Raw genomic sequence first — 25,306 nt, forward strand, 5'->3', positions numbered from 1 at the left:
ACTCTATGCCTAGCCTCTGAAGTGAGATATTTCTTTAAAATACCATAAATAATACAGCTAAGGCTCTAAAATTAAATGAATACTATTTTGCTAATCTTGCCTCATTTAAGTGCATCTAAGCTTTTGAAGGAAGCAACAACACTGACCATGTGTAATAGATTTTTGTAGACAATTTTGGTTTCAGGCTATTTCATCATATAGAGGTTATTTCTTCAAACTTGTAATACATGAGATTTAGTGTCAAGTTGTTCTAAATTTTAAAATAACCCCCCTGCTAATTCAAGATGTATTTATGGAATTCCCACTTATACTCAATAAACATCATGTTTGGTATGGAGACTATGAAAGTGAATAAAACACTAGTCTTCAATAGTTTTCTTTTCAGTTTTGTCTCCAAAAATATGGATATGAGGGCATTTCTAAGTCTTCTTTTGTCTGGCTATTTGCTCCTTGTTCTGGCTGCTAGAAAATCAAATTATTAGTCCATTACTAGCATCTGTCCAGAACTGTACAGCATGCAATTTCATTATTATTACCTGCTGTTTTAGCTTTGTTTTTTTTTATTTTTACCTCATTTTTTAAAAATTTTTCTCACAAGCTGCCTCACATTACATTTTAAAATGAAATGTAGCATCAATAAAGGAGGAAAAAAATAAATATATATCTATCCCCCATTGAGCATCTATAAGGCTGAACATATAGTGAGTTTTCAACAAATATGTGTTGACTCATTGATTACATTCAAAACAAATGTTTTCCACTAAGTATTAGGGTTTATGATTGTTGGTGTCTTGCTATGCAGGGTTAGGAAAGAAATTCTTTCCAAATACAGTCCTTTCTTTCGTGAAATAATTGTTTTGCCCTCAGATTTCCACAGCCAGGCCGTTTTTCCAAGAACTAAGGAATGACACTAGGTAAAGGGAGGGTGTCTCTGTGTCTTCCCTTTCGAGCTCTGTCATAAAAATTGAAGGTGACTAACTGAACCCTAACACTTCAGATGCTCAATGCTTTTCCCATACCATTTCTTGGGCTTTTTTCACCAGGACTGAATGAATATTAACCAAGTGAATCATAGTGACAGAATGAGATAAGACCTTTTGAAGCTGCAAATATAGACTAACCGTAATGTAGAATAACACATTTAACCGAGTACTACTAATGGATATGGCAAACATAATTTGGAAATATTGATTTTGAACGTAATAAGATGAATTGTATATGACTTCTCGGTTTCAGCATCATCATTCTCTGAATTATGGTTTTGGCAATTCTATCCCCTGTATTTCTGTTAGATGAATAAATGGGTAAATGGGGCTTTATTATACAACAGGTTATAATGGGCTGATATTTCAGTGGGCATTCTCATTGATGTAGACATGTATACTGTGGACCTTCTTATTGCATTGAATCTCTACTACTTTCAAGATCCTGCATTAAATACATACTGGGATATAACATAAATCCTTATTTGGAACCTGCCTTCAAATTGTTAACAACAACCTAATAGAAATAATAGGAATATTACTGTCTAACCCTTTCATAATTATTTGTCTATAAGTGCTACAAAGAGAAGCAAATAGTAATGACAAAGCTTATGCAGTATTAATTATGTGCTGGGAAAATTTTAAGTAATTTAGATGTATAACATTATTCATATGTTATGAGAACTTTTTGAGGTAGGTAGTATTATCAATATCATTTCCATCGTACAGAAGAGAAAAAGTAAAAGTTTAAATTTACTGTCTTAAGGGGGCACATAAAGAAGGAAACCATAAAGAAATTATTTTGGGATCTAGGGCATTTGATAGAATAAATAAAACTGAGGTTGGGGCCATATCATCTTACAAAACAGATCCTTTAATATTTCATTTCACAAATATTTATTGAGTACCAGTAGGAACTAAGAATTATCTTAGGAACTGGTGGATATAGCAGTAAACAGTGATATTATGGACATAATTTCCTCCAATTCCTTATTTTACTGAGTTGAGTTGCAAAGCACTGAGGCTACATAAACATTTGGAGTTAATGAGAAAGAATATTTTCTACCTTTGTTTGTATTACTGTCAATTTGGTTATCTTACCCCAACGCCACAATGCCTGATGCCTTCTCCATATTAATTAGTTTGTTTATTTATTTTGAGAGGGAGAGAGAGAAAGAGTGTGGAGCATGAGCCAGGGAGGGGAAGCAAGAGAGGGAAAGAGAAAATCCCAAGCAGGAATTCTCTGACATCGCAGAGCCCAATGTGGGGCTCGATCTCACAAACCCTGAGATCATGACCTGAGCTGAAATCAAGAGTCCGTGGCTTACCCAACTGAGCCACACAGGTACCCCTCCATATGACTCTAATTTCTGTTCTGGAATTAAATGTCTTATCCTCTATTTTTACAATCTTCCCCTTTTTCTGGAGGCCAATTTTACCGAATTACATTCTCTTAGGTGGACAATGAATGTCCATGGAGTAAATTAATGGGAGTTAATGAAAATTAAAGACAGATTTAGGCTTTGGGATTTCACGCTTGATACTCTCTTAACCTAAGATCCACTTATTCCAGATACTTGTGTAACAAGTCTCCTCGTTCCATTATTTTTTAGTCTCTGCTCTGACCATCTTATTTAATAGAGTAACCTGTCCCTCCTTCACCTGCCCAGCACTCATGATTTCCTTTACTCGGCTCCACTTTCCTTTTCCCACAGTATAATTACACCTTACAACAAAATATCTGACTTACTTATTTGTGATATCAGATTTGTCTCGTCTGTCATGCGTTTTCAGAAAGGAAGTTCTATGAAGGAAAGAAACTTTATTTTATTGACTGCTGTATCCCAAGTACCTAGAACACAGTACATGCTCAACACGTGCATATTGAATATACGAATAAATGACTAAAAAAGACAGAATGTAAAAGTCCAAGAGAAAAAATAATCAGTGTCCTCTATCACCATTGTTTACTTTTACATCTTCTACAACTCTGATTCGGGTCAAAAATATCAAGAGAGAGAGGACAAAGTTAAAACAAACAAACAAACATGATCCTTCTTGTGAAAGCCTCTTCAAATCCAAATCTGCAGTCTGGACTTGAATCTAGACAACCTAGGATGAAAACGTCATTGTAAGTTGTATTAATAGGGGTAGAACTATAAGACTTGGTAAGGAGAGATAATAGAAGTTAATTGATTTCTTCTTATGTTTTTGATGGTTGTTGGTAAATATTGCAAGTGAAACTGCCAGAATTTTCAGAGAGGCGTTCACAACGGGACTTGTAAAGAGCAAAGCTTGCAATTTTTAAGAGACATTTGGTTCATTAATAGAACATTTACAGAACCCTCAGAAATGCCCACTTCCAATGGGAAGGATTTGAACTGAAATTCAAGATGAAGTCTCACTAGGTAGCTTAAAATCCTGTTCATGTTCAAAAACCATTTTGTTCCATGTTCTCAAAGGACAAAGGGACCATAAAGCACAAATGTACTCCAGACTCAGAGAATGTAACTGACCCAAAGTTTCTTTCTGTACACAAGGAGCCAGGCATTTCTTTAAGGGGAAAAAAAAAGTCAAGAACATGATATTATCTTCAAATATTCCCACTTAGAATGTATAAAATTCTTTCTAAAATGTATGAAGAAATAAGTGGATTAAATTATAAAATCAAATAAAGATCTCAGAATGTATTTCCCTAATGGAATGGGTACAATCCTCAAGGAGAGACGTTTATGTAATTCAACAAATATTTATAGTAATAAATTATATTAGTATATTAATTAATGTATTGTCTACTTAGATTATAGAGTTTAATCAAATAAATGGAATATGTCTGGTTTGGGTTTTCACTACTTGTTTATCAGGTGTAAATGCTCTTGTTTTTTCTTTGTGTTGTTGTTTTTTTCCTTTGAAGTCAAATAAAACTGAAACAAAATGAAGAGCATGTGAGCAATATGTTTTGAGTGTATAGTTAGAAATATCAAATTTATGTTTTGACTAACTTAAGCAGTTCATTTTTAAAAGTATTTATATAAGCAACATGTCAATGAGTGTTATGACTTTAACTGCAAATGAAAGAAAAAAGTGGGTAAAGCAAAACATACTAAATATTTCTGAAACATCATAGTAAATTAAAAAATGTAATGGTTAAAATATTGTATAGTATTTTGAAGCCTTTCACTTGAAAATGTGCTGCGGGAAGCAACAATAGGGCAGGTATAATTTTTTTTGTCTGAAACTATTTCAAAGGAAAATAAGAGGATGTTATAATTGCTTACAAGGAATACCAAACTAAGGAAGCTTGGGCTTGACACTGAAAAATAAACACAGCTACACATTAACACAGTTTATTATTTTGTTTGTGTGTGCGTTTTGTTTTTTTTTTGTTTTTTGTTCTTTTGTTTTTTTATATTACATATAATTTATTGTCAAATTGGTTTCCATACAACACCCAGTGCTCATCCCAACAGGTGTCCTCCTCAATGCCCATCATCCACTTTCCCCCTCCCCCACCCCCACCCCCATCAACCCTCAGTTTGTTCTTAGTATTTAAGAGTCTCTTATGGTTCACCTCCTTCCCTCTCTGTAACTTTTTCCCCCTCCCCCTCCCCCACGGTCTTCTGTTAACATCAACACAGTTTAATGGCAACTACAATTAACATTTTACCATCAAGTCTGTCTACTGAACAATGCTATAAAGCTCCTACTATGTAAGCATACCCATAAAGTTGTAAAAATTGACAATTTTCAATAAGGATGCTTTCTATCAATTTATGATTAGCAATGTATGGAGTTACACACTACCTAATTATTGATATTTTTCATTTTTATTTAAAAATAATATTCCTCTAGTTTCATCATTATTTATTTTTATTATAAGTAACAAATAACACTAACTTGTGCACTAATAAATATATTTGAGTCATCATTACTTTTTTTTAAGTTTATTTATTTATTTTTGAGATAGGGGAGGTGCAGATAGTGAGAGAGAATCCCAAGAAGGCTCTAGGCTGTCAGTGCAAAGCCCACTGAGGGGCTTGATCTCAGAAACTGTGAGATCATGACCTGAGCCTAAATCAAGAGTCAGACACTTAGCAGACTGAGCCACCCAGTTGCCCTAGTTGATCACTACTTTTGATCAATATTTTTGCAATAACTAAACCCTAAGATATTTTGTATAGTAATTACCCTCCACCGATATTCCTAATACATGTTTTTATATCTAGCTATGTGTGTAGCTATGTATACATATGCTGCCTGCCAACACCCAGCATGCTTATGAGTGTATACTTTATTGAGGATGTTTCCTAGAAAATTGTGTTTTTTAAATAACTTTAATATTGAGTCAAGTTCAATATCTAGGTAGTTTTACAAACACTGTGATCTAACAGAACAACACATAATGAAGATTTTTTAATTTATTTTATGAAATAAATAATACAGAATGCTCATGTGTCACTAGAAAAAAATTGCTTTGCCTTTTGAACTATTGTCATAAAGTCATTCTTTTTGGAACAAAGAAAGTAGAAATATATTGAGTAAAGGGCCACTGGCTCTCTGGCTCTGGACCCCAGTCAAATATTCGCTGGCTGTTCCTTCAGACAATAGTCCTATTTGAATTCAGTGATGTATTTTACTACTACGTTTTGTGTTATACAAACATTCTCCAAACGCACTCCACTTGCACCCCAAAATGTAAGACCAATTCTGTCGTTGAAAATACAAGAAGGTCTGAATCATGGTTCAGGACTCAATGTAAAGTAAGCTTTGATGAGCAAAACTCAGACTTGAAAATGAACTTCCATTAAGGCAAAGGAAAGAGGAAGAAGAGAGCATTCCAAGTGTGATTCCTGGCCCTTTTACATGCACTTCAGATCTCACAACATTGCAATGAGGCTGATGGAACTTACCTGAGATCCCCTGTCTTCACAGTGGCAGAGCTTGGAAGCCAGATTTATCTTTCTTCATGCCCATGCTTTTTACTGCAGTACGCTGCCTCTCACAAATGTGCCCCTGTCACTAGGACACTGATGTTATTGTATGTGGTCAAATCCTCCCTTTTGATCCCAGCTCCAGTAACTACATCCCTGCTTTGAGTTTCTGTATGGAAACTCTGCCCCAGATTCCCACTGCCTTGCCATCGTTTAATAATAAGGAACACAAGATCCAATTAGCCCCTGAGGTAGAGAAATTAAGTTACAAACATGCCTGTGATGTAGACCACTTCCTAGTCAGGAGGTAGTATCCTCTGCCATCTGTATGGAAAGGGAAGGCAGATTCTCAACATCATCTACCATGTCGTTAGGGGAATTATTTGGTACCGAAGTTGAAATCAGGTTTATGCCATGGAACACAATGCTAATTAATATAAAAGAAAAAGTGATGAATTTAAAGGGATACCATATGAAAGGCCATACTCACACCATGTATTACATGCACAAGTAACTCTTTTCCAGTTGGTGCCCTAAGTTATTTCAGACGATATCAGCATCTCTTATTGAAGCCCCAATTTTAAGTCCCTGCAGAACTCATGAGTTTCAGGGTCTGGACAAAAGGACTTTTCAAGTTTCATATCATCCTTAGACTTTGCTGCACCAGCTGTGAAAATCAATTAGCCCTGGTGAAAACCGAGCTGCTCTATGTTCTCAATAATGAAAAAGACCAACTGCACACTAGCAATTTTCTCTGTCCTTACAAAGACGAATGGGAACTTTGAATCTTTTTTCACTACTCCGCAGAATTGCCTTAAACTTCTATTTTGAAAGTTGCCAGACATGCCGGGAGATTAACACAGAAGACTCTTCGGAGCGGCAGGAAAATTATACCATCGCACACCAGTGACATTTGTGACTCCCTCAGGCTGGTATGCAGCCATCAGACAGTCAAAACAAATACCTCCCAAACACATGCCAGAACTCAACTCCCCTTTGCCTCTGCTCCCTTGATAAAAACTGAAATGGTTGATGGTACCTCATCAATTTTAAAGACCCAGTCAGTAGCACAGATAATGCTTTAAGAAAACAACAATAGGAAAATGCTAATAGAAACTGGGTAAGAAGAAGTCCACTGAGATGATGAGTGAGCACCGGGAGACCCCAGATGGCCAGGGGTTCACTCAATAAGTTTAGAGATCTGGGACTCTTCTATGCCATCCTGTACTTTGTGGGAAGCTGGGCTCTTCTGGCCCTCCCACCCTGCCGTCTGCACCACTGCCTTCATCATGCTCATCATCAACTATCTTCTTTATAAAATAACCCCACAGTAATTTCTTCACTCAGTTAAGCAGAGTTCCTTAATCTCAACACTACTGACATATTGGGTGGAATAATTCTTTGTTGTGGAGTTGGAGGGACTGCCCTATGCACTGCAGGATGATTTGCAGTATCTCTAGCCTCTACTCACTAGATGCCAGCACCCAATCTCTCCAAATTCTGACAATCAAAAATCCAGACACTAAGTCATGTGATATTTCCTTTTAAGTCCCTAAAGAACAACAAAATTAGAAGAGTTGGGGAAAACTCATGCTATTAAAACTGTTGATTATATACCTAAACTGTTTCTGATAGACCCTGGCTCCATATTTATAATGCAATTAATCAAAAGGTTATTGGTTTTTGTTACAACACTTTTAAAGACATGTAGAGATAGATAACTAGATAGACAAGGTTTCATTTTTAAAATAATTAAGTTCAAAGACATCGATTGTTTGGTTATTTATTATGAAGATATTTTGTCTCACATTGTAATTGATGCTGCATTCTCACATATGTTGTCTCATTTGTCTTCCAGGTAAGAAAATCAAATTAGTTTCTCGTTTTCATCATAGAACCAGATGTAGTGAGTTTAAATGACTTGCTAGGGAGCAAATGTCGAGGCTTTTAAAATAAAACTATTTTTTTTCTCCCTGACAGTCTTTCTATATACCAGAAAAACAGGAGTCATATTTTGTAATTTAAATAAAGGTAATTAAAATAAGCATTTCAGGGACACCTGGGTGGCTCAGTTGGTTGAACGTCCAATTTTGACTCAGGCCATTGTCTCATGGTTTGTGAGTTCAAGCTCCGCATCAGGCTCTGTGCTGACAGCCCAGAGCCTGAAGCCTGCTTCAGATTCTGTGTCTCCCTCTCTCTGCCCCTCCCCCTCTAAATGAATGCTAAACAAATGAATAAATGTTAAAAAATTTTTAAGCAAGCATTTCAACTAAAAATATAAATTGTAAAGGAAAAATGACTTGATGAGTCTTAGATTCTTCCTCTTCAGTCAAAACTGCTTATTCAATTACAGCAACTACCATGAGCAAGTCACAAGTTTCACAGATGATACAGAAGGCAGCAGACAGTAGATTCTGAATGGGATTTATGGTTAGTTTTAGTAGTGAGTAGCTACCAAGTAGAGTGTGGTAGATTTCAATCCTACAATGGTAACAATAGCTACAAATACCTCCTGTACCTGTCTGGATACCCTATTGATCTTGCAGCTTCTCCCAGCAAGTGGTAAAGTATGTTTTTCCGCTCTCTAAATTTGGGCTCCTCACGTGACTTGCCTTGTCCACTGAGTCATTAGAAAAACGGCATGAGTAGAAGCTTGAAAGTGCTACCACAGGGGGACTTGACCTTTCTTTGAACTCTGCAACCACTGTCATGTATATGAGCCCAAGATAGCCTCCTGCATAATGAGAGACATACAGGCAAGTAATTGCCATTGTCCAAGCTGACATGAATGCCAACTTCTTGACTGTGAAAGAGAAGATGATGGATCATTCAGCCCAAACCCAACCACTGTCTGACCACAAAGATCATGAGTTAGCCCAGAAGAGGTAAAGAATCATGAGAGAGAATAAAGTTTGTTGTCTTAAGCCACTGAGTTCTGGAGGCAAAAAAAAGCTACCTAATGCACTTACCTATGTAAGTTGTAAGCAATCTACTGTAACCAGATTGGATATCAAAATGAGCCTGTCACATAGTCACGCTGTCTTTAATTTAAGTGGTTGGTGAGAAAAATATAAGTTACAGTTGGGCGAATTTCTATAATAAACTGAAAGTAGTAATTGAAGGAGTACACGTTACACAAATTCCATCAGATTCTATTGCTCTTAAGCTTCATCATCATCATCATCATCATCAACATCATCATGTTTTGACTACTTACTCTGAGACAGTGTTTTACCTGTCTTATTGTCCTCATCGAAAACATGGAGAAAATAGTACTAAGTGGAGTTAGTATACTAGAAATAGAAAATAACTAAATGGAGTTATTATAAGGGGGAAATTTGGCCCAAGGAGTTTGCAACTTGTTCAGTATACCATAGCTGATAATTAGCAAAATTAGAATTTGAACCCAGGTCATAATTGCTTCATAGGTCATGTCTTCAGTCATTACTCTCACAATATTGCTTCAATTGATATGCATTTTCTTAAACAAGATTCTGTCATATTTGAATCCATCCATCCTTCCATCCATCCATCCACTTGTGCGTGAATGGCAGCATTCCCTAAATTTCAAGTATAATATGTACCACCTATTATTAATGCAGAATTAACAAAATATACACGGTTCGAGCTCTTTTAAAGCTGATATACTTTACCCACCCTTACCTCTCCACCTCCTACCTCCTTCATGTCACATATCCTAATTTTTCTTTTTCTGGTTTTTTTTAAAGAAGTTATAGAGGATTACTTTTAGAATCATAATAGACTCTTAGAGCTCATGTTAGTCAGGATTCTCCAGAAAAATAGAACCGAAGAGATAGTCATGTAACAAACAAAGGATTTATTTTAAGAAATTGGCTCATGCAATGACAGAGGCTGAGAAGTCCCATGATCTGCCACCTGGAGGCCCAGGAATGCTAATAGTGTAGTTCTAATTCAAACATGAAGGCCTAAGAACCAGAGGAGCCTATGTTGTATCTGAGAATGGAAGATGAATGTCTCAGCTGAAACAGACAGAGGAAATTCACCCTTCATTCACCTTTTTGTTCTGTTCAGGTCCTCGTTGATTTGGAAGATACCCACCTGCATTGGTGATAGCTAGCTTCTTTAGTCAGCATAACAATTCACTTGCTAACCTTTTCCAGAAACATTCTCCAGATACACCCAGAAATAATGTGTCACTAGCTATCTGGGCATTCTTTAGCTCGTCAAATTAACACATAAAATTAACCATCACAGAGCTAAAGAGGAACTTCAGGGGGCACCTGGGTGGCTCAGTCAGTTAAGCATCTGACTTCAGCTCAGGTCATGATCTCATGGTTCATGGGATCGAGTTCAGAAGCTGGAGCCTACTTCAGATTCTGTGTCTCCCTCTCTCTCTGTTCCTCCCCTGCTCAAACTCTCTCTCTCTAAAATAAATAAGATTTTAAAAAATTAAAAAAAAAGAGGGACTTCAGGTACTTCATGCAATCCAACCCAATCAGTGATCAGATAAAGAAACAAAATTCTTGACGGTTTATATTTTAAACAAAATGTATCACATGCATGTGTTTGTGTGCGTGTGTGTGTGTGTGTGTGCGTGCCACATGCATTTGTGGTATACACACACACAAATAAGAAGGGAGCAGTTCCTTAGAAAAGAAAAAAAGGGGGGCGCCTGGGTGGCTCAGTCGGTTGAGCGGCTGACTTCAGCTCAGGTCATGATCTCGCGGTCAGTGAGTTCGAGCCCCGCGTCGGGCTCTGTGCTGACAGCTCAGAGCCTGGAGCCTGTTTCAGATTCTGTGTCTCCCTCTCTCTGACCCTCCCCCGTTCATGCTCTGTCTCTCTCTGTCTCAAAAATAAATAAACGTTAAAAAAAAAAATTAAAAAAAAAAATTAAAAATAAATAAAAAATTAAAAAAAAGAAAAAAAGGTGGGCGAGGAAAGCATGCCTTTCTCATTCTTAATAGCAGAACGAGAAAGCACACACAACAGCCATTATTTTTAAAAATGGAATAGGATCTATAGGTGTAGAACTTCCTCTGTTCTAGATGTCATTGGAGGAATCTTATATAAATCATTTTATTTAAATCTCACCCCTAAGGTAAAGATTGGATAAATCCCACTCCAAACCCTGAGCTAGCTACCCTACACTCTAATTTGGAAAAAATATTTAGGCAGGTAATCTTCAAAGCCAGGATAAATCATTCTGACAAATAAATTCTTTGACCCTGACCAAAAAGGGTGCAGATGGTATGTCACAGATGAGCATTCAATACTGGCTAATATTTACATGAAGGAAGACTAAATTATTTATTAACAGTTCAGTACCTTCTTTAGGATATAATATAAAATCTGTAAATTACTTATTTAAGGCATAGAATATGATTTCATAAAATTTTGCTAATGCAGGAACATTTCATTAATGCCTCAGAATATTATACTATGTATGTTCTATCAGTGGCTGAGAGCATTAATACTTTCCTACATCAGCATCCATACTTGAGATTAGAGGTTTATTTAAACCAACAAATTATCATCTTTTACAGCAAAATTGCAACATAAGTGATTTGTGAATTGCAAATTGAACTTCCCTGCTGGGAGCAGTAACTAGTTTTAGAGCTTATGATAGAACAGGGCCACATATAAATATGTGAATATTAAGAAATGCCCTGGTCTAGATGACATAATTTATTCTTTTGACAAAGCTGTTTTATTTTCTATCTTCCCATAAGTGTTATTTTGTAGTAAACCAAGGAAATCAAACATGATAAACTTCAGCTCCTATTGGGCGGACTGTGGCAGACCTACAATAACATATTTCATTTAAAGCAGTTGACAAGCAAAGATTTCAAAGCTCTGTGCTTACTCCAATGGTTGCTAACTTTAATTGGGATTACAAACACTTTATTTTGTTTTTTAAATGTTCATTTATTTAAAAAAATGTTTATTTATTTTGAGAGAGAGCACACATGAGTCGGGGAAGGGCAGAAGAGAGGAGAGAAATAATTCCAAGCAGGCTTCATGCTCAGTGCGGAGCCCAACGCAGGGCTGGATCTCATGAGATCCCTGAGAATATGACCTGAGCTGAAATCAAGAGTCAGATGCTTAACAGACCGAGCCACCCAGGTGCCCCAGGGATTACACACATTTTATACCACGTGTTATAAAAATTGTTTTTCCCAATTAATGATTCTCAAAAGCATATGAGAAAACTCCTCAGTATATCCACCCAGTATTCTAAAGATTCCATAAATGAGCTCCTTCCAACTAGCTCAAATTTTGACTAGCATCTTCTGAAATGTTTTTCTCAGGTCTGGTGCATAAGGGGTGTGTGTGTGTGTGTGTGTGTGTGTGTAAGAGAGAGAAAAGAGAGACAGACAGACAGACAGCACTGTGGATATATTGCCAAGTTTGCTAGAAGCTAGAGTAATCACATAGTTAGTGTTTCATTTTGCTTTGAATTTTGCATGTGGACATGCCTGGCAATTTATAAAATAACCATTGGTCTTCTCAATCTTATTTTGTGTTGCTAGAACTTTGTTTCCTCACCTTACAAGCATTATTTTTAAAGTAAGAATGCTTTTAAGCTCTGACCCCATTGCACAGTCTCTCTGAAGCGGTCTATGTAAAACAGAAAGCATTATTGTTTTTTTATTTAAAAATAGCATCTTCTATTAACTTTTCTGTTAAAAGGAGACATTTAATTCAGAGTACACAGGCACACATCAGTAGTGATTAATAAATGATCAATTCTGAGCCTTGGATCTCATTGGTAAACAAATTATTTTGTGCATGCCTCTAGTGAGACATTAGACAAAATGCAATATTTCTATTTCATCATTGTAACATGATTCCGTTTGTCCAATTTGATGTGGTCTCATTATGTTGTGGTGAATGTCAACATCTGGGACAGAACTCCATCAAAAGAATGGCATTTAGAGAGATAAATACTTTTGCTGCTTCACCTTTTTGTGCCCATGTGAAGTGAACAATGATAATATCCTTCCATCACTCATATTCCACAATTGTACATCCTGCATCCAAGAATGAAAACCCTGGGAAGGGTTAAGGAGGAAAAATTACATACACGGCAGTTTCCCATATAATACTTTCTCAACCAGGAGTCCAGTATAAAATATTTTGGAATGTCCAGTTCTGGTTACAAAGAAAATTTATTTAAAGAGGCATTTAAAAATAGATATACTTATTTACATTTTATTTATTCATGTTTAAACAAATATGTCTATTTTTTGCATCAACATGTATGGAAAATGGCAATGCCATAAACCTAACAGAAAATACAATGAATGAAGTATTTAGCAAAGTTATCTAAAAATCACTTGAAAAATTAAAAGATGAACTGTTACTGCTGCACCAGTGGTGCAGCCGCTCTGGAAAACAATGTGGAGGCTCCTCAAAAATGTAAAGATAGAGCTACCCTATGACCCAGCAATTGTACTACTAGGAATTTATCCAAAGGATACAGGAACGCTGCATTGAAGGGGTACATATACCCCAATGTTTATAGTAGAGCTATCAACAATAGCCAAAGCATGGAAAGAGTCCAAATGTCCATCGATGGATGAATGGATAAAGAAGATGTGGTATATATACACAATGGAATATTACTCAGCAATGAGAAAGAATGAAGTCTTGCCATTTGCAACAACGCGGATGGAACTAGAGTGTATTATGCTAAGGGAAATAAGTAAGTCAAGGAGAGATGAATATCATGATTTCACACATATGTGGAATTTAAGAAACACAACAGATGAACACAGGGGAAGGGAAGGAAAAATAAGATAAAAACAGAAAGGGAGGCAAACCATAAGAGACTCTTAAATACAGAGAACAAACTGAGGGTTGCTGGAGGGGTGTTGGCTGGGCGAATGGGCTAAATAGGTGATGCCCATTAAGGGGGGCACTTGTGATGAGCACTGGGTGTTCTATGTAAGTGATGAATCACTAAATTCTACTCCTGAAACCATTATTACATTATATGTTAACTAACTCAGATTTAAATAAAAAATAAATGAAGAAAGAGATGAACTGTGAAAAGCAGGTAATATACCTTAAGCTAAATTTCACTTTAATAATTATTTTATATGCAGAGTCTAATTTAATTGGTATAATAATCCATCAAAATAAATATTACTAACCATATCTTAGCAAATTAGATAGCTGTGACCCACAGAAGTAAAATGATTTGTCAAAGGCCATCCAGGTGGTAGACGGAAGAGCCAGGATCCAAATCTGGGTTAGTTTGGTAAGAAGTCTCACATTCCAGTTTTGTTAAACTACTGGAATGCCTTCTGCTTTTTTTCCTGTGTTAAGTTTGCTGTGTTAAGTGCCAGAATCTTGGCCATGTCTCCTCACACCTGCATCTTATTCCTTGTCCCCAAGACTTTCCCCAGGATACTCAATAATGAAAATCAGTTTTTATCTGAAATATGGTTAGATTTTCCTTACTTTTTGTCTGTAATTTTAAAAGTATATGCACTTCAATCATGGAAAAACACGGTCAGTTGATGGATGTGAGAATCCAAATTGGAATCTAGAGACAAGATGGTTACATAAGTGAAAATGGTAGGCTGGCTGGAGCCAGGAAGTCAGAGAAGCCGCTTTAGACAAGAAGAGCAGATAAAAGGGAGGCTCTGGGGATGGCAGGTGGGTGAAGAATTTGGGAGCCTGAGAAGGACTGCCTTACCTTCCTATGAGAAATACTGCTCTAGACTATTTCCAACCCTAGAGATTAAGTTTTCTCTGATAAAACCTGAAGCTGATCTGGGATTTGAACCTGAACCCTATCCTAGAAATCTTCTCCATAGGTACTGATGCCCTAGAGAGAGCAAATATCAACTCAATTTCTGAACATATTCCAGACTGATAACAAATTCTAAAATAAGGAGAGAAAAAAATCACACAGGGTTTATATGCCCTACATTTCAATAAGATTCTTTATATCAGACTTCTATGAGTTTTGTAGGTATTTTAGAAGTCAGTAAATGTATTCAAACATTCAGTGGGAATAAGAGAAAGCAATCAGAAAAGTAGTGCTTCCATACTGCCTGTGGTGAAATCATATTGTAAGTGTACATTATTCTTAGAAACTTTGTTACAAATACATTTAAAGACTGAATTTTTGATGAACCCATGCTGTATTATATCAAGTTAGTATTTAAGCCTTTCTGCATAGGATTTACTAGGTTACTAGGGATGAGGTGAAGGATGCTTTACATCCCTAAAATCATCTCTTGTCATGTACATAAGTACAAATCTAAGCAAATGCCCAGAATAATTTATTTAAAAATGAAAGTCCATTATGTTTCTCTATACAAATATACACACAGTGAGCTCCTACAGTCGGATTTCAAGAAATATTCATACTCCCCCAAGTCAGTGTTTCCACAGTGTGGTTCAAGAAGTATCTATATTAAAATTTCCCGGGATACTGTTGAAACTGCAGTTCTTTGAGCCTCATCCCAGACCTACTGAATGACTTACTTGAGCAGGAATCTATTTTTCAGGATCTATAGGCGATATTTATTTATACTAAAACTTAAAAAATCTTTCTGAAAAGATAGGTTCAGAATTAAATGTGGTCTACTATATCCTCTAGTCATTATTTTCTACGGTGAAATTAAGGGAATAAAGATCAGTAAGTAAATACTGTCATGTCGCCATAATACTGCTCTTTATCAAGCCTTTCCTAGTCCCTCGATCTGAATGAAAGTGGTAATTTCATTAGATAATAACTTTCTTATATCCCCTCATAGGAATGGTGTTGATCTTATAGCATCTGCCCATTTCTGCAACAGTCACTTTTTAGTCACCTCTCTGCCACTATCCAATGTAAGATCCCTGACAATAAGGCTTATATACAATATCCTTGGCTCGTCAGACTCTCAAGTAGAACTTTTAATACGACAAACTGTAAGGGAAAAAAGAGGACAAACGAAAAGATCCAAGGACTGGCAAGTTTGCAAAAACTTGGAATTTTAAAGAGGAAAAAGCAATTTACATAGAATTTCAAAAAGCAGTATCATTCTTGGAACATGCACCCCTGTACTACATCTGATTTTCACATATTTGGGCTTTGTAAAGAGGGCATGGTGGTAAGTCATCCACATATGGTATACACATTTTTAAAAAAAATGTATTTCACCAATTTTAAATGTTTTTGACAGAAGAGAAGAACAATCAAATGATTTTCATTATTCAGCCGTGGTATGATCTCTAAGAAGACAGCTATCCAAAGGCTGAATGCACTTTTGTTGTAATTTGCTGTGACAGAATCAGCTTATAGTACATATGAAGAAACATAGCAACTAGGTAATTCATAAACACTAATGGTGATGAAATTTAAACCTTTATCTTGTAGCAACTCTCCTAAGTAATTCTTTAATTTATTCATACATTTAGTTATTCAACAAGCATTTATAGAGAAACTCTTAATATTTCATGAATTACAATGGACACTGACTTAAATTCATTGCTTTTTGTGCATGTGTGAACTCATAACAACAAACTGCCAAATAGACAAAAGATCTGTAATCTAGGTCACAAACTATGTATCTAGTCCACTAAATTTTCACTTCCTCAAGGAAAATTTTTAAATATCACAGCTTAGCATAATGAGGGGGCATTAAATTAATTCCTCATCCAATGACATTTTATTTTATATATTTTATACAACTCAGTTTTTATGGCATCTTTTCATCTATATGACACGCCGTTATGTCACACAAATGATGAAATGTGGCTTCTATGAAATTATAAGTGATTCAAATGTGATACATACACATATTACAAGAGCAACGAGTCCTATGTCCTTTGATTGAGCTAAAGAATGAGTGAAAAGTATTGGGAAAATAGTGAGAAAAGTCATAGTTCAGTTGAGTTCCATTTATGTTGAAGTCCCTAAGTACTAAGAGATGGTTGAGCTTCTAAAAATCTCTCTTCAGTTCAATGGATAGGTCTTAATTCTACTTTGTTGCTGATCTTCCTGATTTCTGGTGGTTCGGCTTTTCCTTAAATCTATTGCACACAAACAGTTGAATAATGGCAATGATAATTTCTATTACTGGTTCTTTATTGTCTTTCTTCTCCTCAACCCATTCAATCACTGACATTCATTGCTTCAACAGGTTAGTAACTTGGGAAAAAAGGAGGAGTATTAGAGCAACAACAACAAAAATAGAAGGATCCTTGATTCCTGATGATGATAGACTAATTGCACCAATATGGCAACACCTAGCTCCAGACTTCATTTACGATAGAACTCACTTCTTATTTAAACCACTTCTATATCAATCTTCATTTATGTGTAGCTGAATCTAATTCTAACTGATATACTCACCAAAGCCTTCTGCAATTCATTTCTCATTGCACTCCTTTCCCTATCCTAAGTTATATGCCAAGAAAAGTCCTATTTATCTCATGGAACATACATTAGATGTAATAGTTAATTTGTAGACCTATTCCAGGCATATTCACACTCAAATGGTATATATGTTCCCACATCAAAGGAAATGGGCTCTAACAATATCATATCAAACATCTTTTAAAAATAATAATCCAGCCAAGCATAGGGAAGTAAAAAACTGTTGAATTTTTATTACTTAACCATATCCAGTTGCTTTAAATGAAAAGTATAGCCCTACACAGTCAACATTTTCTACGTCCAATCAGGGCAGATGCCTTCAATGAAGTATACACAAGCCTTTTTGTATTGTGCTATTGGTAAATCCCGACACCTACAAATAATGTGCACTTGATTTTGTCTCTGAAAATGGTTGTATTTATCAAGTTTCCAGAGGCTAAGTTAAGTAAGATAAGGGATCAAAAGAAAAGAAAGCATGAAGAACTCAGGTGAGAAATTCTACCATGAACTTTATTTCGAATGACTTTCTTTCTACTTTCATCACCAATGATTTAATTTCTGAGCTCTAGGGAATGCAAGTTAGCAAACTAAAGCAAATTTATCACTTCTGAAAACTGCTGCAAGACCCCCAAGACAGAACGATTACCCCCAAAATTGAATTTAAATAAAAGTAATTAGTTTTATCTTGTTTTTTAATTCATTTACCTCTGCACAGAAATCCTCCTGGAGTTTTGAAACTCATCAGTGATTATCCCTGGAGCTGATCCAATAATGTGAGAATAAATACACCATTAACCAATTATACATAATGACTCCAAGACATGCCAATAGTGGAACAGTTCAGGTGATTTATAAGGCTTGCTTCCAACAGCCTATTCACAATTCATATCTTTTCTAAAAAAATGCATTAAAAGTTAAGCAAGACTTTAGATCTGCTTACATTCATCTCCTAAGGATATGAATAAATGAAACTAAGCAATTTATGTAAAAATTGTTGTTTGTCACATATGACAATCCTTGGGTGTCACGAATGAAATATTTATATGAAGGCAGCAGAGCAGAATTCAGGTTTTTGGTGTTTTGGCTTTAAGTAGGTCTGTTGATCCTGTCCTATCGGCTGACACAGCATAAAAGCTGCCAAATTTAAGTACACATCTTGGATTTCAGACTTATTAAAAATCTGAGAAACTATGTTGTCTTTTCTTTTTGGAGCAAGAGTTTTTGTTTGTTTGTTAATTCATTTATTTCCCAGTTTTACTGAAGTATGATTGACAAATAAACATTATATATATTTACGTTGACAACTATGTTTTGATAAGTACTATGAAATGATTACCACAACCAAGCTAATTAACACACCCATCAGCTGATACAGTTACCTTTTATTTACATGGTGAGAACACTTGAGATATACTCTTAGCAAATTTCAAGTATTTAATACATTATTATTAATTATGCTATACATTAGATCTCCAGAACTCATGAATTTTATAACTGAAGTTATACCCTCTGACCAACATCTCCCCTTTATTCCCACCTGTAACCACCATTTTACTGAGCAGCTATGTTTGCAATATTGCAACATACTCCTTAATAAATTGAACCATGCGTCATATGGATTATAATCAGATTATTTGAGATAATCACATCCCTCTAAAGAATAAGAGGGTAAAGAGAGTATGAAAATGAGTAGTTCCAGTTAAAAATGTGTAAAGGTTTCTGAAGACTAAGGAAAAGTTTATCCATGTTATAGTATTTGATCAATTATATATTATCAACTCTTGTGCAGGCCTTGTATGAATTAAAGACTAGGCTCTAAAATAATGGAGATTTCGTTCAAACCTGAAGTCCACCAAATTCCACTACTAATGAGCTACTAGGCTTCGAGTAGGTTCTTCATATTCTCTGAATCTTTGGTGTTTCATTTAAAAAATAGACATGATCAAAATGGTAGCTAAATTAAAAAAGCTAACTTAAAAAGATAATCCACTCATAGCCATAACAGATGTCAAACACATGGTCAGCTTTCAACATGTGAAGCATTATATAATCAGGAAATACAATTTCTATTTTAACTTTTATGCTGCACAGATTATTACATGAGATATGGGGGGTTTTGCTCCTACCAATACAAACTGACCTACGTATTTTACCTCAATTAGCATCCAATGGAAGTAAATATGAATCTTTTCATAGCAACAACAACAACAACAACAACAAAATAAATGCATCAGGGAAGGACAAAAAGTTGCTGATATATATTGAGTGTCTAATATGTGCCAAGTTTTATGATTTATTAGTTTTATGATTCTTATTTAATCAGGAAACAATATGAAAAACTATCTCCATGTTACAGAGAGTGGAGCTTAAGCAGAGAGTGATAAAATTAACCAAAACCACATAGTTAGCAGGTAGTGCCTAGGACCTACTAATAACACCCTTCCGTTATTTTTATTGCACTGGGCTGTGCTTCACTGAGTTGGCATAAGAGCAGTGGGAAAAAAGTTGGGTTGGCCATGCTGCTGACACTGTATAATTATAGAAGTCTATCAAATGCTGAGCCATGAAAGTATAATTATTAAAATGATTTATTGCATGACAAAATGAAGTCACGTTTTTAAAAATTCTACATGCCTTTTCTAGTGGCACAATTCATGAATCATGCGACGTCCTTTCGTTATCACTACAGGGAATACTGGGAAGACAAATAGGCTCATGCCATGAGGCTAAAGAGTTGATAAACCAAGAGATATGTGAGATAATAGATATGAGATGTAAAACTTCACCAAGATTTCTGAGATTGTGCCAAGTGGTTAACATGTTTTGTTTACATAAAATGAGATTTCTATACTTATTTTTAGATATTCTAGATATTTTTACTGTGATCGGTTTGACAATTCAGTGAGAAATGGTGATGTATGTTAATAAAACCAAATATGTCTATAGTTCACAAAATACAAAAAGCATTTCCTTGAAGAATTTGAATCCCATGGACATATACTGAGCTGTAACATTCAGAAAGCCAGACTACAGTGGCTTAAACAATAGCAGTTATTTTGTGTACAGACATGATCTGGGAATAGGCGTTGCTGACATTTGCTTGGACACTCAAGCATGCCATCAGAGAGGCAGGCTCTTCCTACTTTGCCACCCTAAGACCGTTGGTCTTTCTCACCATGCCTATCTTCTTGTGATGATATGGACAAGTGGCAGCTATGGATATGCCACTATTATTAAGGCAAGAAGAATAGGCAAGAGCCGAAAATTCACCATGCCCTTCGCCATTAGGAAAGCAATTTTTTTCCGAACTAAACCCCTTCTCTAAACCCCATGAGAGTTTTTACTTCTCACAGGCTGGAACTATATTGATTAGCTATTGAACAGGACAGGTACCCGGGAAAGCAATTAATTGGCTTTCCAGCCACTTTTTTGGAAGTGGTAAAAGAGAAGAAGGTTGGGAATGTTTTTGGAGTAGGCAATTAAGACAGACTGCAACAAAAATGGAAGAAAATCCAGGTTTGCCTTGATTGGGCCAGTGGTGGAGAATCTGAGCCAGAATGCAAATGTGGGCATGTGGTTAGAATTTAGGCATGGTGGAAAATATGTCTGTGCATAAGGATTGATCTTATACTAAGATCAATGTTAAGAAGTGAACACAGTCTCTTCTGAGACACCCTCATCTCGTTTTGGGGTCTTCAATACCTGACTATTCATCGTCTATCTTTCCAAGAAACCCTTAGTTTATGTGTTTCCACCTACTTTCCTTTTTTATGCCCCTAAATAACTGAGCCAGATATAGGCATATCACAAAAAGAAAGAAGAGGGGCTTAGCAATCTATTTCTGGGTTTTAGAAGTTGACTCCTTGAATTCTATGACTCTAAGAAGCATTTAGAAAATTATCATTTAATGCTCAGCACAGCTTTAAAGAGCTAGTAGGTTAACTAAACAATGTAGAAGTTTATTTGTTCTCTGTATCTAGAGAGTCCTGAAATGAAAACATGCTGAGTCAAGGTTGCAATCAATTCAGAAGGAATTTTTATATTTAGACTGGGCCATAAAGAGAATACAGCTCCTTTTTCACTGCAATTCTCTTAACTTTGCAAACTTTACAGTGATTTTATCAGCTCATTTCCCAGTGACTTCAAAAGTTTGTACACATACAGGAAAACATTTGAAGGAACTTTTTGCCAACATTTATAAAACCACTGTAAAGATTTACGTTTTGAACACCCTAAATATTTTTTTTCAATTTTTCTGGTGGTTGTTATTACGTATCTCCTCTCAAAAAATAGTATTAATTTGCTCACTGCCATGATTGTAGATGTAATCTCTATTCAGGAAAGAGGACAGAATGTTTAAGAAAACAGACAGATTCATCTTGGCTGTCAAAACAAGAGATCATGGAATTAATGATGCTAGCCTTTTTATTAACGTGAATACTCTCATGTGGAACGAGTTTGCTCTAGAGGTCAGTGCATTATGCTAAAACTTCTTCATTCCTCAGATTCATGTTTTGGCCTCTTCCCTATATCTACCCAGGGAATAAAAGAATGAGAGCAAATACTATCTGGAATTCCTCCTTTGTTATGCAGCCCATCAAACTTGATTAAATGTAGTACAAGGTTAGACAATACAGGCCATGGGAAAGGCACGACTTAAAGGTAATATGGGCTCCCCTTGTTGTACCATAAACACTATAGCAGCATTTATTAAGGGAGCCTTTGTTAAATCCATTAAGATCCAGTAAGTTTTCTTTTCTTCCTCCTCCTTTCATATGCTATGTTCTGTATAAGTTAAGATCATTAAGGAAGTTTGAAATTACAATATACTGAATTCTATATATTTTTAATTGTTTTTTCCCTTTGCCATCTTTCTTCTCTCCGTTTTCTCTCTTCCTTCTTCCCTTCCTCCTCCCTTCCTTCTTTCTTTTAACCCTTCTTCTCTTCTCTCTTTCTTTGCAGCTTTAAACATGCTTCATTCATGAATAAAATCATTTTAACAGCCCAGGTCCAAAGGTAGAGCACCTACTACAACATAAGGCAACAACATACTCTCCCACCCAATCCAACGTTTTAAAGCTCTTTTCCTTTTTTTCAAGTATTAGAACATTTAAAATATTTTATATCAATGATTTTTTTTGGGGGGGTGGAGAGAGAAAGATTGAGAGAGAGAGAGAGAGAGAGAGAGAGAGAAAGGCAGAGGGGCAAAGGGGGACAGAGAGAGAATCTCAAGCAGGCTCCACACTCAGTGGATGAGGGGCTCAATCTCACAACTGTGAGGTCGTGACCTGAGCCAAAATCAAGAGTTGGACACTTAACTGACTGAGTCACCCCAGCTCTTGCTCACTATTGAGTTTACTCCTAATGTTTGGTGTTCCTGTCTCAAAATTGTGGCTACTTTACAAGGAATAGAAGTCAAATGAATATTGGTGAAATCATCATATAATCCCTAGGCAGGAAGAGTCCTTGGGGACTCTAAAACATGAAGAATTGGGTTTCCTGGTAGTTCTAGTCTAAGGCTCCAGTCGTGGGGTTAATTGATGCCCAGGCCTTTAGGGGACAATACAGCAAATTACAATTGGGTAGTTCAGTCAGATTCTTTTTCAGTTCAGGGAGAACAGTGAAAGCAGCCCAAGAAGTCAAGCCTAGGTTCAGTATGGAGACGATACATGTAAACACTATCTTCAGTATGATAAACTCCAGTTTATTTCATATTTTCTTTGGTTGTGAACTAAGTAACATGCATTAACTTCAATCCTGGATCCAAGTGAATATGAAGAATCTGCGGTGGTAGGTTCCTGACACTAGTTTGCTTTTATTTTCCTTAAATGTTAACCTGGAAGGACGGAAAGTTTTCATTCAGGGTCTTAATATACTGTGACAAAGATCCGATTGTACAAAAAGATAAAACTGGAATTCTTGGGGCACCTCGGTGGCTCAGTTGGTTGAGCATCTAACTTCGGCTCAGGTCAAGACCTTGGATTCCTGATTTCGAGCCCACATTGGGGTCTCTGCTGTCATCATGAAAACCACTCAGATCCTCTGTCCCCCTCTTTCTCTGCCCCTCCCCCACTTTCACTTGTTCATAAGTAAAAATATTTTAAAAAAACCCTGGAGTTCTTATGGATAAAATATAAGCTATCACATGATGAGTATTGAAATGATGTTTTAAGGTAAGGAGTCCTCTTGAGACTTCAGGCATTATAGCCCCTCAATTCAGCTCATTCTTTCACTGGATGCAATTTATAAGACTATCCTCTTAGCCCTGACATTTTTTTTTTTGAGGAAAACATAAACCAAACTTAGTCCCAACCTTTCAGTGGGACTCACATTCTCCATATATACTGAAGGCAGTATCATTGAGGATGAGATGCCAAAATCTTTTTTTCCATTCATAAATCTTCACCATTAAAAAGCCATTTTTTAAAAATAGATTTATCACCCTTTTTAGCAAGAAATCTATCATAAAGACCTATCTCACAATGTTGATGAAAGATTTTCATAGCAAATATTTTTGCCACAAGATGAATTCAACATGCCAAGTATCATGAAATGTTTTGGCATTTGTACAGTGCCTTTTCAGTTTATTTGTTGAGTCATGTATCATCTGTTTTGTTTGTGGAGTACCCCTGTGGTAACCTGTGGCAATTAACAAAATACAAAATCAATCACCAATCTTGCATTCTCTTCACTAATCCATATGCAAGGCAGAAAGGATGAAACAGTCATGATGTCAAGGAAAACGGGATCCTTTTATTCTTTGAGACAAAGTATCTTCTAGGGAGTGAGCCTTTTCAGAATTGGCAGAAAAGAAATTTTAAGTGGAAACGTAACAGTCTTTCTCTGCCTTTTGTCATGCTTCAGCGTCCATGGCATTTGTGACCTTTGAGTTCTATGCAATAGTAGACCAAGCAAAGACAATTTGAAGACAAAATGATGACTGACATTCAAATTATGCCTAACATTACCCAGAAAATAGAAGGAATGAGTTAGTTTTGGTGGGCTAAGGGAAAAAAAATGAACTGTAAGTTTCACTGAATCTGAATAAAGAATGACTTTATGGGATGTTCCAGATGACTACCCACCATCCCTACTTGTGTTGTGGCAAGATATTTTCCTTAGACTCCAGTATTGTATGTTTTGGAAAAATTCAGAATCAATTTTTGATCAATCTACATTTAGATATTCTTATCTTTAGCCAGTTTTGTTGGATAATAAAAACAAAATCTTATTTTGACTTTAAGCATTCTTTTTTGAAAAAAGTGCTTGTATATCAAAGAGAATTTTCCCCTAAGAAATAATGGAAACTCAGATGATTTGTTCCACAACCCAAAAATATTCATGATTACAATACTGCAATAATAAATAAAATACACAATATAAAGAAAAATAAACAGATTACCCTGAACTTACCTTTGAAAACCTTTGTGTCTGGTGTGAGGGAAACAAGATATGTGTAGGACAGTTTTCACCATCACTAATAGAATCACTGCTATCTGTTAGGTCATTGAATACACTCGCATGGATGTTGACTGCAGTACAGTATTAATAAACTCTTGTCATCACTGTATTTAATGTAACTGCCGATAAGGCAGCAGAGGAAAAAAGGGTCTCTGTCTGCAGGGAGCCTGACGTAGAATGAAGCAAAGTATTCTTAAGTTTACTCTTGTATGGAAAAGCAAAGTATTCCTAAGCTTATTCTTCTCTTCATAGGTGCTTTGAAGTGACAAAAAACACACTAGTGCCGATTGTGGGCACCTTCCAACATTCTGAAAAATCAGTGATCTCTGCCAAAGACCGTGGCCCAAGACTGAGCATCTGAGCATGGGTGACGATCACCCACAATCCTGCAGCGAAAGGGAAGAAGAGACAGAAAGAGAGAGACAGACAGACAGAGAGACAGACAGAGAGAAGAGAGGGAGAAAGAACCATTGGTTCAGTTGTGATCATGTGATGTTCAGCATTATGTACTACCAGTATTGCAAGACATCGTTCATTGATCAAGTTAAAATTTATTAGAAATGTTTGCT

The 25,306-nt window shown here is 36.0% G+C and overlaps 1 long non-coding RNA gene across 1 annotated transcript in view; it reads right to left on the minus strand.

The window, feature by feature from the left end:
• Positions 1–2,732: 2,732 nt before the first annotated feature.
• Positions 2,733–25,306, minus strand: part of LOC132670169 (uncharacterized) — a 122,104-nt gene continuing 99,530 nt past the window's right edge. Inside the window, exon 3 of the long non-coding RNA XR_009606486.2 lies at positions 2,733–2,787. This is a non-coding gene — a long non-coding RNA (uncharacterized LOC132670169). The remainder of the gene's footprint in view (positions 2,788–25,306) is intronic.

This window comes from Panthera onca, chromosome B3 (genome assembly GCF_046562875.1).
Source record: "Panthera onca isolate mPanOnc1 chromosome B3, mPanOnc1 haplotype 2, whole genome shotgun sequence".
NCBI lineage: Eukaryota > Metazoa > Chordata > Mammalia > Carnivora > Felidae > Panthera > Panthera onca.